This window comes from Lampris incognitus, chromosome 6 (genome assembly GCF_029633865.1).
Source record: "Lampris incognitus isolate fLamInc1 chromosome 6, fLamInc1.hap2, whole genome shotgun sequence".
NCBI classification, from domain to species: Eukaryota; Metazoa; Chordata; class Actinopteri; order Lampriformes; family Lampridae; genus Lampris; species Lampris incognitus.
This window is the reverse complement of record NC_079216.1, coordinates 8,174,881-8,188,408: the sequence shown is the minus strand read 5'-3', so window position 1 is coordinate 8,188,408 and position 13,528 is coordinate 8,174,881. Positions and strand designations below refer to the sequence as shown.

The 13,528-nt window shown below is 45.4% G+C and overlaps 1 protein-coding gene across 1 annotated transcript in view; it reads right to left on the bottom strand.

The window, feature by feature from the left end:
• prickle1a (prickle homolog 1a) overlaps positions 1-13,112 on the bottom strand; it is a 49,900-nt gene extending 36,788 nt beyond the window's left edge. The window contains exon 1 of the mRNA XM_056281538.1: positions 12,871-13,112. The gene's annotated coding sequence lies outside the window, so the exon portion shown is untranslated. The remainder of the gene's footprint in view (positions 1-12,870) is intronic.
• Positions 13,113-13,528: the final 416 nt, after the last annotated feature.

The window sequence follows — 13,528 nt, the reverse complement described above, 5'->3', positions numbered from 1 at the left end:
TGTTTATTTCATTTCAACATCATAAAACATCTGTTGCTCTTCACAGGCGCACAAAGTGCATGTTTGCCCGTTAAACTGGACCTAAACAACACACACACACACACACACACACACACACACACACACACACACACACACACACACACACACACACACACACACACACACACACACACATCTGGTCGGCTTGTTTTACTTGTGAGCCCGGCCCTTCAAACAGGAAGACGGTGTGAGCACTGCAAACAAAAAAAACCGGGCCTCTTTGAATCTGCCCTCCCTCACTGCAAGCGCCCCGCGGGGTCGTCGCGGCCACACGAAGTGTCTCTTTGTCCGCCGGGAGAGGGGTTATTGTGAGCCTCGGACTTAACAACTCCGCCAGCCCTCTTGATAGCCTCTGTCAATATTGACCCACCTGCAGCATCATCTACCTTTACTGTCACACACGTGTGGTCACCTGCGATGGAGGCCAACGCGGGGCCATTTGCACGGGCTGGGGTTATCTCGCCATATGGGGGGGCATAATAACAGCGAAAGGTAAACACATGACCTGTGTGGCGATGACTTGTTATCGCCATGCCGAGTCTGATATTTGGCGGAAGGAGGAGGAGGAGGAGGAGGATGCTATGGACAGGACACACCTTTGACTCACTGATGATGTGTACATAAGATAACACAGGGATGCACAGACACACAAATCACTGTAGGTGATATGTTTTCCTGACATTTGACTGGACCTAAAAAAAAAGTGTTTATATAGGCTACAACTTCCCTTAAGTGAGAGTGCAAGAAAAGAAAACATCCTGAAATATACACCGACTGCTGGAAAGTCATTCAAGATACAACAAGATAAGATGATGCTTAACTCTCCATTCACATGACGTCACAACAACACTCAAGACAAACAACACACAGTACTGCCAACAAACCTGGAAGTGCACAATAAGATCCTGTAAAATCCATGGGAACAGAATGAAAAACCAAATGAAAACAGAGTAAGTCAAGTTGCCCTAATGCACAGTGTGTAGCCCATCACAGCGACACAGCAACTCCGAGTAACACAATAAGGCACCTCCATTATGAGTGACCAAAACAACCCTGTGAATTCGATGGCCTGTTACTGCAAACCCGTGAGAGAGAGACAGAGACAGAGACAGACAGACAGACAGACAGACAGACAGAGACAGAGAGAGAGACAGAAACACAGAGACAGAGACAGACAGACAGACAGAGAGACAGAGAGAGACAGACAGACAGAGAGAGAGACACAAAGAGACAGACAGAGAGCGAGAGAGCAGATGAGAGCTGCTAATTTAATCAGAGAGATAGAGCGAGAGAGAGAAACAGACGGATACAGATGCCGCTGCTCTTCCGGGCCACATGCACCACATTAATCTGAACCCACAGAGTTCACATCAGTTTACCTCGGCTCGGCTTCCACTCGTCTTTTGTATGGACACTGAAGTGCAAATATTCACAACTGACTGAGGATGTTTGCTGACGCTAGCCAAATAGCCAGACAGCAGCTGATACACTGCAAAAAAAAATCCAAGTTTATCAAGGTATTTTATCTTGTTTTAAGTCTCATAATACTTATTTGGAGATGCTGCGAGCAAAATGTTTTACCCCACTGAGATATGATTGATATTATTATATTATTCTTTGTTTCAAGAGAGTGTAATGGCTTCATGGTTATAACTCATTAAAAGGAATTTTAACCAAACAAGGAAAGAATTCTTTTGTTTCCCCAGTTGTATCCGGCCAATTACCCCACTCTTCTGAGCCGTCCCGGTCTCTGCTCTGCCCCCTCTGCCGATCCGGGGAGGGCTGCAGACTACCACATGCCTCCTCCCATACATGTGGAGTCACCAGCTGCTTCTTTTCACCTGACAGTGAGGAGTTTCACCAGGGGGACGTAGTGCATGGGAGGATCACGCTATTCCTCCCAGCCCCCCCCCCGACAGGCACCTTAACTGACCAGAGGCGGCGCTACTGCAGCGACCAGGACACATACCCACATCTGGCTTCCCACCCGCAGACACAGCCAATTGTGTCTGTAGGGACGCCCTACCAAGCCGGAGGTAACATGGGGATCCGAACCAGCGATCCCCGTGTTGGTAGGCAACGGAATAGACCACTACGCTACCCGGGCACCCAAGGAAAGAATTCTTAAAACAATAAACTCAATTTATGATAATCTTAATTTTTTTAGAGCAAACATCTTGAAACAAGTCCTATTATTATGAAGCAAGTGCACTTTCTTGAAACCAGCCATGACATCTGCCAGCGGGGTAAGAACATCTGCCAGCGGGGTAAGAACATCTGCCAGCGGGGTAAGAACATTTGCAATATCCTGAAATAAGCATTATGAGACTTAAAACAAGTGATACCGTGGTAAGAGAATACTGGTTTCTGATTGGCTGAAGGGTGTGCATTAAAACCATATAATACACACAGTTTGGCTCAAGTTTAATCACCGTTCAAAATTCAAATGCTGTAACCGTAGCAACACACTGAACCAGTAGCAAGCCCAGTGAACATTCAAAGTTAGCTTCGCATTTAACTTTTGCATCATAAACTTTTAATTATGAGTCCAAAACGTTCAACAAAAAAAAATAAGTGAATGCTTTTATTTGAATTCCTTGGCACACCTTGTCGTGGATTATCCCACCATGGATTATCCCTCTCATTAAACACCTCGATAAGCTTTGCTTTTTGTAGTGCTCCGCATGAGCAAATCCCTCTGAATGCTTCACATGGAGTACGAGTGAGTCAGTTGTCTTGTTACGGAGGCAATTTCTTCACCAATATCTGGTGGTGTGCAGCTACTGCCACAAGGATGGAGGATCATGTAAAGGAATTAGACTATCTTTACAATGTGGGGATAAGTGGACATCAAAAAAGGGTTTTTTTCCCCCCATTTTCCCCAAAATATATATTAAAAGAAAGTGGTTTGATGTATGTGGGTTGTTAATCTTCTTATGGTGTGTTTATGGAGTGACTATGAATTGACTTTCATAACTCAAATCAATATTCTGTCATTTGGGAATCTAGCAAAACTCTTGAAAATCTGATTAATTACATGGCCATTGAGGACTGGATCAAGTCCCTCTCCCCCAGCTCAGTCTCACAGATAAAACATCAGTGTCCATCTCATATGCAGGTCTTAAAAAATGTTGAATGTGAGATGGACACTGATGTTTTATCTGTGAGACTGAGCTGGGGGAGAGGGACTTGATGAGAACATGACTGAGGACGTCCTCTAACATCCACTTTTAACGCCGATTTACAACCAATTCGGAAACTAACACTTTATAACCGGCCTCCCAGATCCTTAACCATAGCAAACACAAACTGAACTTAACCATTTTTATCCATATATCACTTACTTAATGATCTCTTATGTAGTAGTATTAAGCGAATGATCAGAGCGGATGTCCTCAGCTCCATCCTCTTCCACGGATATGCTGAAATGCATGGTATGCATGGGAGAGAATGTGCCATGTAGTTCCATGTATTTGACTTGTATTTACAAATGTATGTGTATTCTTGTGTGGATAGTGACTTGTGTGGGTAGATGGGTAGTTAGTTGTAGGATCCCAGGTTCTATACATGGGATGTGAGTGCCCTTGCCCTAGAAGAGCTCCAGGTTCCCTCTCATCCAGAGGGTTAGTACCTGTAAGGGACCCTGCCCAGGGCTATGGGTGAAGAAAGTGGCAGCAGGTTATCAACTGCAACAAGCTAGCAGCCGACCCATGGCATTCCATGGTAGATGTTGCATCCTCTTCAACTCGGAGAGCTGTGTTTTTGGTGAAGACCAATCGTCCTAGTTAGCTGGACACTGCAAAGGAATGTGTCAAGCCTTGGTGTTTCACTAAAATGAAACTGCAGTCTATTCCTGTTCCAAGTGTGCTGCTCTGCACTCCCTTGGATCCAACGAGAAAAGGCTGAGAGAGGACCAGGGACAATACTTTCTGGGCCCTCCACTGATCCTTAACCAGTTACATCTCCACTTAGGCAACACACATAGAAGAAATCACTTCGACCAAATTGAAACCAAATTCGGGAAGTGGCAGTTACGAGTTCTGAGTTTATACTTGATTGGTGTAAAGTAAGACACTCTCTATACATACATATATATATATATATACATATATACACACACATATATATATATATACACATATATACATATATATATATATATATATATATATTACACACACACACACACATATATATATATCTTACTGTCACTTCTGATAATAGGAGAAGTTATTCAACTCTGCTGATCAGTTACTGCCTGTCTAAAGCTGAGCAGCCTTCAGTCAATAAGGTACCGATTCGCCACAATCCATTTGTTTTGTTTGAGGTGGACAAAGCATAGGGATGTTTTCCTGATAAATGGATTACATACTTCACCTGCAGCTACACTAAACTCAATAAAACTACGATTTGCATCATGAAAACGTCAGCACCATGATCTGATCATGTTGAGCTAAGAAAATCTGCAATCATCGATCCAAGAATTATTTCGACTCAACATCGACATTGCAGCTCTGCAAAAAAACGAGGCTACTGGAACTTGGGTCTATCACCAAAAAGAATTACACCTTTTCTGGAAAGGAAACAATGACGGAGAGAAGCAGGAACATGGTGTTGCTTTTGCTGTAAGAAAATCAGTATTGAATTATGTAATTCCACCTTCTGAAGGCAGCGCACGAATTATAGAACTCAAACTCCACACCAATCTGGGAGTAGTAAGATTGATAAATGTATATGCTCCAACCACGCAATCACTCACTGAGATGATTGGCAGTTTTTTATGACTAGCTACATCAAGTTGTAAACAAAATTCCATCCAAACAACATATAATTCTTGATGATTTTAATGCACCTGTTGGTGGAGATTACTCTCTGTGGTTGCCTCACATAGGAAAGTTTGGTGTTGGTAAAATCAATGATAATGGTCAAAAACTATTCAAACTATGTGCCGATCACCAACTCTGCATAACAAACATTCTCTGGAGCATCGTTCAAAAGAAGGGTAACCTTGTGTCATCCTAGATCTCAACAGTGGCACCAAATTGACCATATTCTGACAAGATCAAGCTTCCTAAATAATTTAAGTTTAACCTGCAGCTATCATAGTGCAGATTGTGATACAGATCATGTATTACTAATAACCATAGTGAAGCTGAGACCCAAAACTTTTCACAAGGCAAAACCAAGAGGTAAACCATGAATCAATACTGTTAACACCAAAGATAAAGAAAAGCAAAATGCCTCTCACATAAAGTTCAACAAGAATTTTCAACCACCTCGTGAAACCACCAACTACGAAAAACACTGGTAACACCTAAGCAGCAGTATACATAATGTCACTATGCATGCTCTTGGTAAGAAAAATCCCAAATCTCAGGACTGGTATGGTGAATATAAAGAACTACTAGACTCTAAGAGATACCAAGAGAATAACACTTCTAGAATACAAAAAATATCCCAATAACACCACTCTTGCAAACCTATGCAAAGCCCAAAACAACTTCCAAGCCGAAGCAAGACAGTGTGCAAACAAGTACTGGATGCCATAATTCAAGACGCATCAAACTCAGGCAATACTAGAGGAACGTATGAAGGAATTCGGATAACAACAAGTTGACAACATCTTAAATCATCACCCATCAACTCTGAAGATGGTGAAGTGATTCTAGACCTTGAACAGCAGTTAGAATGATGGGCAGAGTACTTTTGAGTTGTACTCCAATGACTAGCCAATCTCGCAAGAGGAAATTGATCAAATTCCATCTCATCTCATCTTCAGCCACTTTTCCGGGGTCGGGTTTTGGGTGCAGCAAGCTAAGTAGGGCACTCCAGACATCCCTCTCCCCAGCAATGCCCTCCAGCTCCTCCTGGGGGATCCCAAGGCGTTCCCAGGCCAGATTGGACATGTAGTCCCTCCAGCGAGTTCTGGATCTACCCTGGAGTCTCCTCCCAGTTGGCCGTGCCCGGTAAATCTCCAAAGGAAGGCGCCCAGGAGGCATCCTAATCAGATGCCCGAACCATCTCAACTGGCTCCTTTCGATGCGAAGGAGCAGCGGCTCTATTCCAAGCTCCCTCCAGATGTCCGAGCTCAGGGATTGTCAGCGATCGGGATTGTTCAGGGAATGGGAAAACAGAGATTTGATCAAATCCGTTTTCCCAAAACTGCCAGAACTTGATGAAGAGCCAACTATTCAAGATCTTGAATGGTAAAGCTCCAGAAGAAGATGGCATTCCAGCAGAAGTCATTAAACACTGTAAAACAACTCTCCTTAAACCACTACGCTACATGATATTTTTCTCAAAATCTGGTCAACAGGTATCCCTCAAGATCTCCTAAACTCTAACATCGCTGTCTTCTACAAAAACAAAGGATCTAGAAAAGCGTGTAACAATTACAAAGGCATTTCCTTGCTGAACATCGTAGGGAAAGTCTATACAAGAATGGTCCATGATCGCCTTGCTATCCTAGCAAACACAATATACTCAGATTCTCAATGTGGTTTCAGAGAAGGCTGCTCGATCATCAATATAATTTTCTCATTTTGCTAACTCATGGAAAAGTGCAGAGAACTGCACATGCCAATTCATATCGCCTTCATTGACCTGACCAAAGTATTTAATCTCATTAATTGTGAAACACTCTGGATCATACTTGACAAGATATGATGTCCTCAAAAGCTTCCTACCATCATCAAACCATTGCATGAAAACCATCTTGAAAAAGTCAACTACAACAACAGACCATCAAAGCATTTCAGTATTACGTAGAAGTGGTGTTAAGCAAGGTGATGTTGATGCAACTGACCTATATCTTCTTTGCTACTGTTCTTCTAATAACCTTCAGAGAGACCAGTCATTCTGACTATAGTATAACATTAACTACTCATTCTGATGGTGGTTTATTCGATTAAAAAAAAATGTCTGAAAGCTAAAACCGAAATGAGAAAATGACTTACTGTATGCATCAATGATTTTCTGTATGCAAATGATGCTGCCTCTGTCACACACTCAATTGAAAAACTTCAGATTATCATGAACAGTTTTTCATCCACATTTAAGGACTTTCGACTTACTATAAGCATACAGAAAACCAAGACTTTACACTATAGTCAAGATGATCCAACAAAAATACTAATTGATGGTCAGGAATGAGTAGAGGTAGAACATTTTACCTACCTTGGTTCAACAGTAACCAGCAAGATCTCTCTAGACGCTGAGATGGGCGTACGCTTATCTCAAGCAACTAAAACCATGTCTAGACTAAAACATCGAGTCTGGGAAAACAAAGTGTTGACTGTAGCTAATCAAAGATCAAAGTCTATGAAGCCTGTGTACTAGTACTTTACTTTATGCCATTGAATCATGGACTACATATGCGAGGCAAGAGAGGCAACTAGACAACTTCCACATGCGATCTCTTAGGAGAATTCTTGGTAAAGTTTGGAAAGACAAAGTTACAAATGCATGTCGTCACCAAAGCAAGTAGCCAATGACACCTGTTCACATCCAACTCAAAGAAGATTGAGAGGACTTGGACATGTTATTAGAATGGCTGAGGGGAGGATACCCAAGCAATTATTACATGGGGAACTTACTCGGGGTAAATGAATGAGAGGACACCTAAAGGATGCGTGCAAACGGGACCTTATGTCTGTAGAAATCGATACAGACCGTCTTGAAGAGCTTGCATCAAACAGAGTCAAATGGCTCTCGGTAGTGTGTAACGCCACAACTCTAAGAGAAAAGTGCCATTAACAACATAAAGCTGAAAAGAGAAGTAAGCTAAAGAACGAATTAGCCAAGGAATCACAAACAGTTTTTGGACATGCTCAACATGCCAGCGCAAATGTGGTTCAAAAATTGGGACTTTTCAGTCACCAAAGGAAGTGTTCCAAGAAAAACTAACAATTAATCTTCTAATGTGTGTTATAATGCATAGTCTGTCAAGACTGAAAGCAGGCCATCGTGTATTCCTGTCACCAAGTCACCATGTGAGACTAGTTGACATGTATCATATACGTGGGACAAAACATTGTCACCTTTTCTTTTTTTTCGACCTGCAAAAACTTTGTACAGCAACAGTTTGTCCATGAGACTTGGGTTGCTCTCTCCATCCTCTCACAAAAAAATAGATTTTAAATAAAAACGTTTGGCAGGCATCCAAACAGTCACTAAGCGGCTATCTCTGACAAAATACTGAGGAAATACTTTTATTCTTGGTAAAAAGGCAATGCCCAGCTGAGTTCATTTTCAGATCCTTCTGACCTTTTCAACTGTCATCCATCCATCCATCCATCCATCTGTCCATCCACCAGAAGTGGAGGAGGTGTGGGTGGAGTATTTTGCATGTTTTGCAGCTAGGGGTCTGGAAACCTCTAGCTCGGATGGTGGTGTTGGGCGTGGTGTTTATTGACTAACTAGTTTAATGTGTTTTATTTAGCTCCTCCCAACACCATGATGCTGTGATCGATTCACTGAAACCAACCCCTACAGATGGAGGAGAGGATGGGGTAGGGGGGCCATTACTCATCTACCGTAGTGTGTTTGTGTTCTATTAACTCCACCTTCTTGAGCAGCGACTGGGACGGCTCAGAAGAATGGGGTAATTGGTACAATTGGGGAGAAAAGGGGGGGGGCTTTGCTTTCTGGCTCTTTCTGTCAGTCAGAAAAACTTGAGGGACAAAAAAAAAAAGAATCCCACAAGTGTGTTAAGAATGACGGCCCAGGTTCATAACACCATACCGCCTGGTTGGCATCCAACACTTCCTCTTATGGAGAGATGAGCATTATTATGCACCAACACGGGGGTAATAATCAAACGTGTGTTGAGTATGGCTTTCATCATCGCGGTGGTCTTGTGATTAGACCCCCCCCCCCATATTCTGCAGGGTGGTTAGAAGAGAGAGAGAGAGATCTGCCAAGGCATTAAACTCCAGCTTGTATGCCAAACCTCCTTTTTTTCCTTTTCCTCTTAACATCATCCTGCAACTGCTAATAAACACAGTTGTGCCTGGGAGCGCTAAATCACTAACGACCTTTAATCACTTTAGAATAATGCTTAGCATGTGGATTCAATGTGTGCCACAGCTCCAGGCACATCCCACTGACTCGCAGGCATCTTGTAGTTTTAATGTCGGGGGTGGCGGGGAGGGGGCTGCTTTATCTTACGGCACACAAAACGTTCTCAACTCCACCACAGGTATCAGCATCAGCACCGGCTAACGTCTACAGGAGTGTGTGTGTGTGTGTGTGTGTCTGGATTTGGTGTTCCTATATTTGTAGGACTTTTGTGCTATTTTGGGACGGTCCTCATTTCTTCAAGGCTGTATTTGGGGTTTAAGACTTGGGCTTAAGGGTAAGGTCAGAATTGGGATTCGGTTAGGGGTTAGAGTTAGGGGGTAAGGGTACTTGGTCTGGTTAATTGCGTTAAATTTATTGTTCGATGCTCGTGTTCGGTTGCCCCGTTAGACAACGTTGTGAAGCTGAGGCCGGTAGTGGCCCCGTGTCCAAAATCTCCACAACGAAGCTGGTGAGAAAAATATCATAACCGATATGCATTATCACAAATGACTACAAACGTTAGACCCAGGCTGTTAACCCCCCCCCCCCAAAAAAAAACAAACAAAAAAAACATGGAATTATCCTTTAAGGTTAGGGTTAAGGGCTTGGGAATGAATGAGGGTGTCAAGACAGGGATGCATCCCACTCCCAACAATCCTACTCTAACAACAGCCTAAAAATAATCTATGTGGGTGACCGTCCATACAGCCCCCCCCCCCCCGGTCCCGGTAGCCATGGACATGCGGACCACCAGTGTTTAAACAAGTCACATTTCACGGCGGCTCCTACCAACCTACCACAAACAGTTTACAGCCGCCGGGCCCTGCCGTCTGGAGCCGGGCCCTGCCGTCTGGAGTGTGTCTACGGCACAGGCCTCGCTCCACGCCACATCTCCGGACCCCGAGCCATGAAAGACCGGTCTCTCCTGACAGCTCCTCACAACACACAGCTCTGTCCCCCGCCGGCTTTTAAGCCGGCCCCGCGGCAGGCTGGACCACGTCTGGGGGATAAAAGGCTGCCAGAGTGTTTGACTAGCGGGCGATTTATACGGACATGAGGGTGATTCATTCTGGCCCGGCACAAACAGCTCTCTGTGTACACTTCCCTGGTACCGAGGTTTAAATCAACACAGGGCAGAGACATGTATACACACACGGGCATCAGGAACAAGAATCTGCTCTTTCACACTCAGCTGGGTGTCTGCCACATGGAAACACACACACACACACACACACACACACACACACACAGAGGAACACACACAGTCAAATAAGTGAACATATACTCTGTCTGTCTGCCTATTTGTATCATGAACACACACACACAGACACACACAGACACACACCGAGGCGACACATCTCATGGCCGGTGTGTGCGACTGGCCTCGTGCCTGTGATCCGTCTCCAGCTGCACACCTCTCGCTGTGCAGGGAGCCGCTCATGCGGCGGCACACAACAGCGCTAATGTTATGGACGCTAACCCTCCTTCAGATGAAAGTGCATTATGGGACATCCAATAAGAATAAGCAGGCCTGCTGCTCGGCCGACTCCCACAATGCTCTCTGTTTCTAAAAGAAATCGGCGTCCACACGGTTCAGGTTTATTAAGCTGGCCGCTGTAAACACTCGGCTCGGCCGGAGAGGATTAGTGTTAAAAAAAGGTGCTCTTGGATGCCGGAGGTGTGCGCTGGTTCACTTGGGTTTATGCGTTTCTCACCGGTCCAAACCGGGTCCTACCGGTCCGGCACTAAAATGATTTATTGTCGCTGGAAATAAGTGTTGTTTTCTCCGTTCTCCCCTCCGTACAGACGAGACCTATTCCTTCCCAGAATCCCTTTCCTCCACTGCCAATTTCAATATTCCAGATAGTCACACACACGCTGTTCCTAGATAATCCACTACATCATATTCCTCGCACTATACGAAACGCTTTCTGAGGCTTTCTAACAAACAGCCGGAAGAAACGGCCTTACATTATTTTATTTTTTTTCTTCCTGTTCTATGAAGGGTGTCGTTTGATTCGCTGTAAAGCTTTTTAAATAGGACACGCAACCGGCGCTGTGGGACGTTTGGCACGGCTCTAAAAAGCCTCTCCAGGCCCCGCTGTAAATCATTTAGTCTATGAATAACCCGATATTCACAACAGTGGATTTACACCCCCACAGCAGATCATTGTTCACAACCCCGCTTCACATTACCCCCCTCACCCACCCACCCATCCCTGCACATACCGAATCCGCTAGGTCATCTGAACAGCCATCACGGCCACAGCTGGGAAGCATAAAGCCCCAGATATAAATGGAGGCATGTTGACACATCCAATAACACGGCATGTCAGATAAAGAACATATTTCAGATTACTCAACTACAGATGATAAGGGATCGCTGGAAAAACATTGTGTTGTATTGTATATTGGGTTACAGACGCACACACACACACGCATGCATGCACGCACACACACCCTGGCGCACACTGTACTGACTGACTCAGTATGACCCGGTTACCCCAAAAAATAAAGAGCACTCCCAACACTGTCCTTGGATAGCATGCATATCTTGGGTTTGGTGTTTCTGGATGAACGTGTACAGTAGATGTTCTGTAAACTGAGCAAACGCTCCTGATGGACGCAAACAGCAGTGAGCGTCCATTCTTCCCCACTAGGGGGCAGCACCGCTCCAATTTCTGCACTCTCGCCTCCTTTCTCACTCGTTTACCCAAAAGACACGTTAACCCGAAAACTTATTTTATATAGCCCCTTCGTTAGTTTGGCATGTATGGGTATATTAAGTCACGTGGCGTTGATATCCATATAGGAAAACAACGAATCTACAAACTGTTTAAATAACGTTGGAAATTAATAGTGAACAGGACGGAGGGACTCGTGGCTTAATGCAAATATTGTGGTAAACTCGATGTGTGAATGGGGACGACTGAAATGGGTGCAGATACATCCATCCATCCACCCATCCATCCATCTCTATCTGCTGGCCATTCTGCATCCAACATCTTGGAGCTCCTCGTCTCTCGGGTGGATTTCCATTTATAAATGCACCTGGAACTTTGTGTGTGCGTGCGCGTGTGTGTGTGTACGTGTGTGAGTGCGTGTGTGTGTGTGTTACACATTCTCCAGGTTGTCAAAATTAGTGCGCAAGAGACGGCGGCGCCGTGCGCTTTTGCGCCGAACGCCCGCTCAGCCTTTTTACGCACGCAGCGCGGCTGAGACGTGGAAAAAGTGAGAGTGGAAACGAAACGCGGTCATGTCACCTTCCGTCAACACGTCTGCTGAGCCATCTGCCCCCCGGGCAAGGAGGCGATGGCGGACAGAGAGGGAGAGAGAGAGAGAGAGAGAGAGAGAGAGAGAGAGAGAGAGAGAGAGAGAGAGAGAGAGAGAGAGAGCTGAACCAGTTGTCACTGAAGTGACAGGCGACAGCTGAGTCCATACATCTGGAGCCCCCGCGGCCCCCGCTCCGTGTTGTGCCCCGTGAAAAGTGCGTGTCTTCGGGTTGCAAGACGAGCAGAGAAAGGGGGGAGAGTGAGCGCGCGTCTGTGTGGATGCGAAAGGTCGCTGCCAAGAAGCGTGGTGCCGTGATTTAAGGATATTTAAGGTGCGTTTTCGTGCGTAACTTGCATGAAAATTGGGAGAGATCCATCATCAAGATCCGACACAAAGTCAACTATCACTCGTCCGAAAGCTGCCAAAAAACTGCAGAAATACACAAAGACACACACAAAAAAGAGACGAAAGTGAAACTTTGAAACGTCAACTCACCCACACGAAGCGCTCAGCGGCGGTAGACTGGATATCCAGAGCCGGTATTCCTGAACCGAGGGGAGCGATTCACGCCGCGTCTCATTGGCGATAAGATGGGATGGGAAAAAGGTCCAGAGAGAGGGGTTGCAAGTACCCGCACTTATGCCGCAAAACAGCGGCGAGACCTGCGCAGAGGAGACACAGCCTGTGGGGATTAGGCAGCCGGCATGGTGGGGCGCGTCTGGAGACGGGAGCGCAGCTCTGAGTTCAAGCGCAAATGTCAGCAAGCGCATCGCGGGGCAGTTCGGCGGCGCGCCGTGACGCGCAACGCGCTCCGCTGCGCGTCACGGCCCAGCGACACCGGCTCTCCTCGCTGCCTATTGGCTTTGAGCAAGCAACCCCCACCAGCCCTGCACGCGTGCGTGTGCACGCGCGCACACACACACACACACACACACACACACACACACACACACACACACACAAACTGGCATGCATAACGCGAGAGATATGCTGAGTGTGTGTGTGTGTTTAATCCCGGGTTTTCAGGGGGGGTTTCTAAGGACGGCAGGATCAGCGTCAATTCAGCGACCAAAAAACAAAACCCCCCAAAACGAGCTGATTTTATTTTAAACACTTTCATTACGAAATGGCACAAATAACCTCTTGGAAGTGT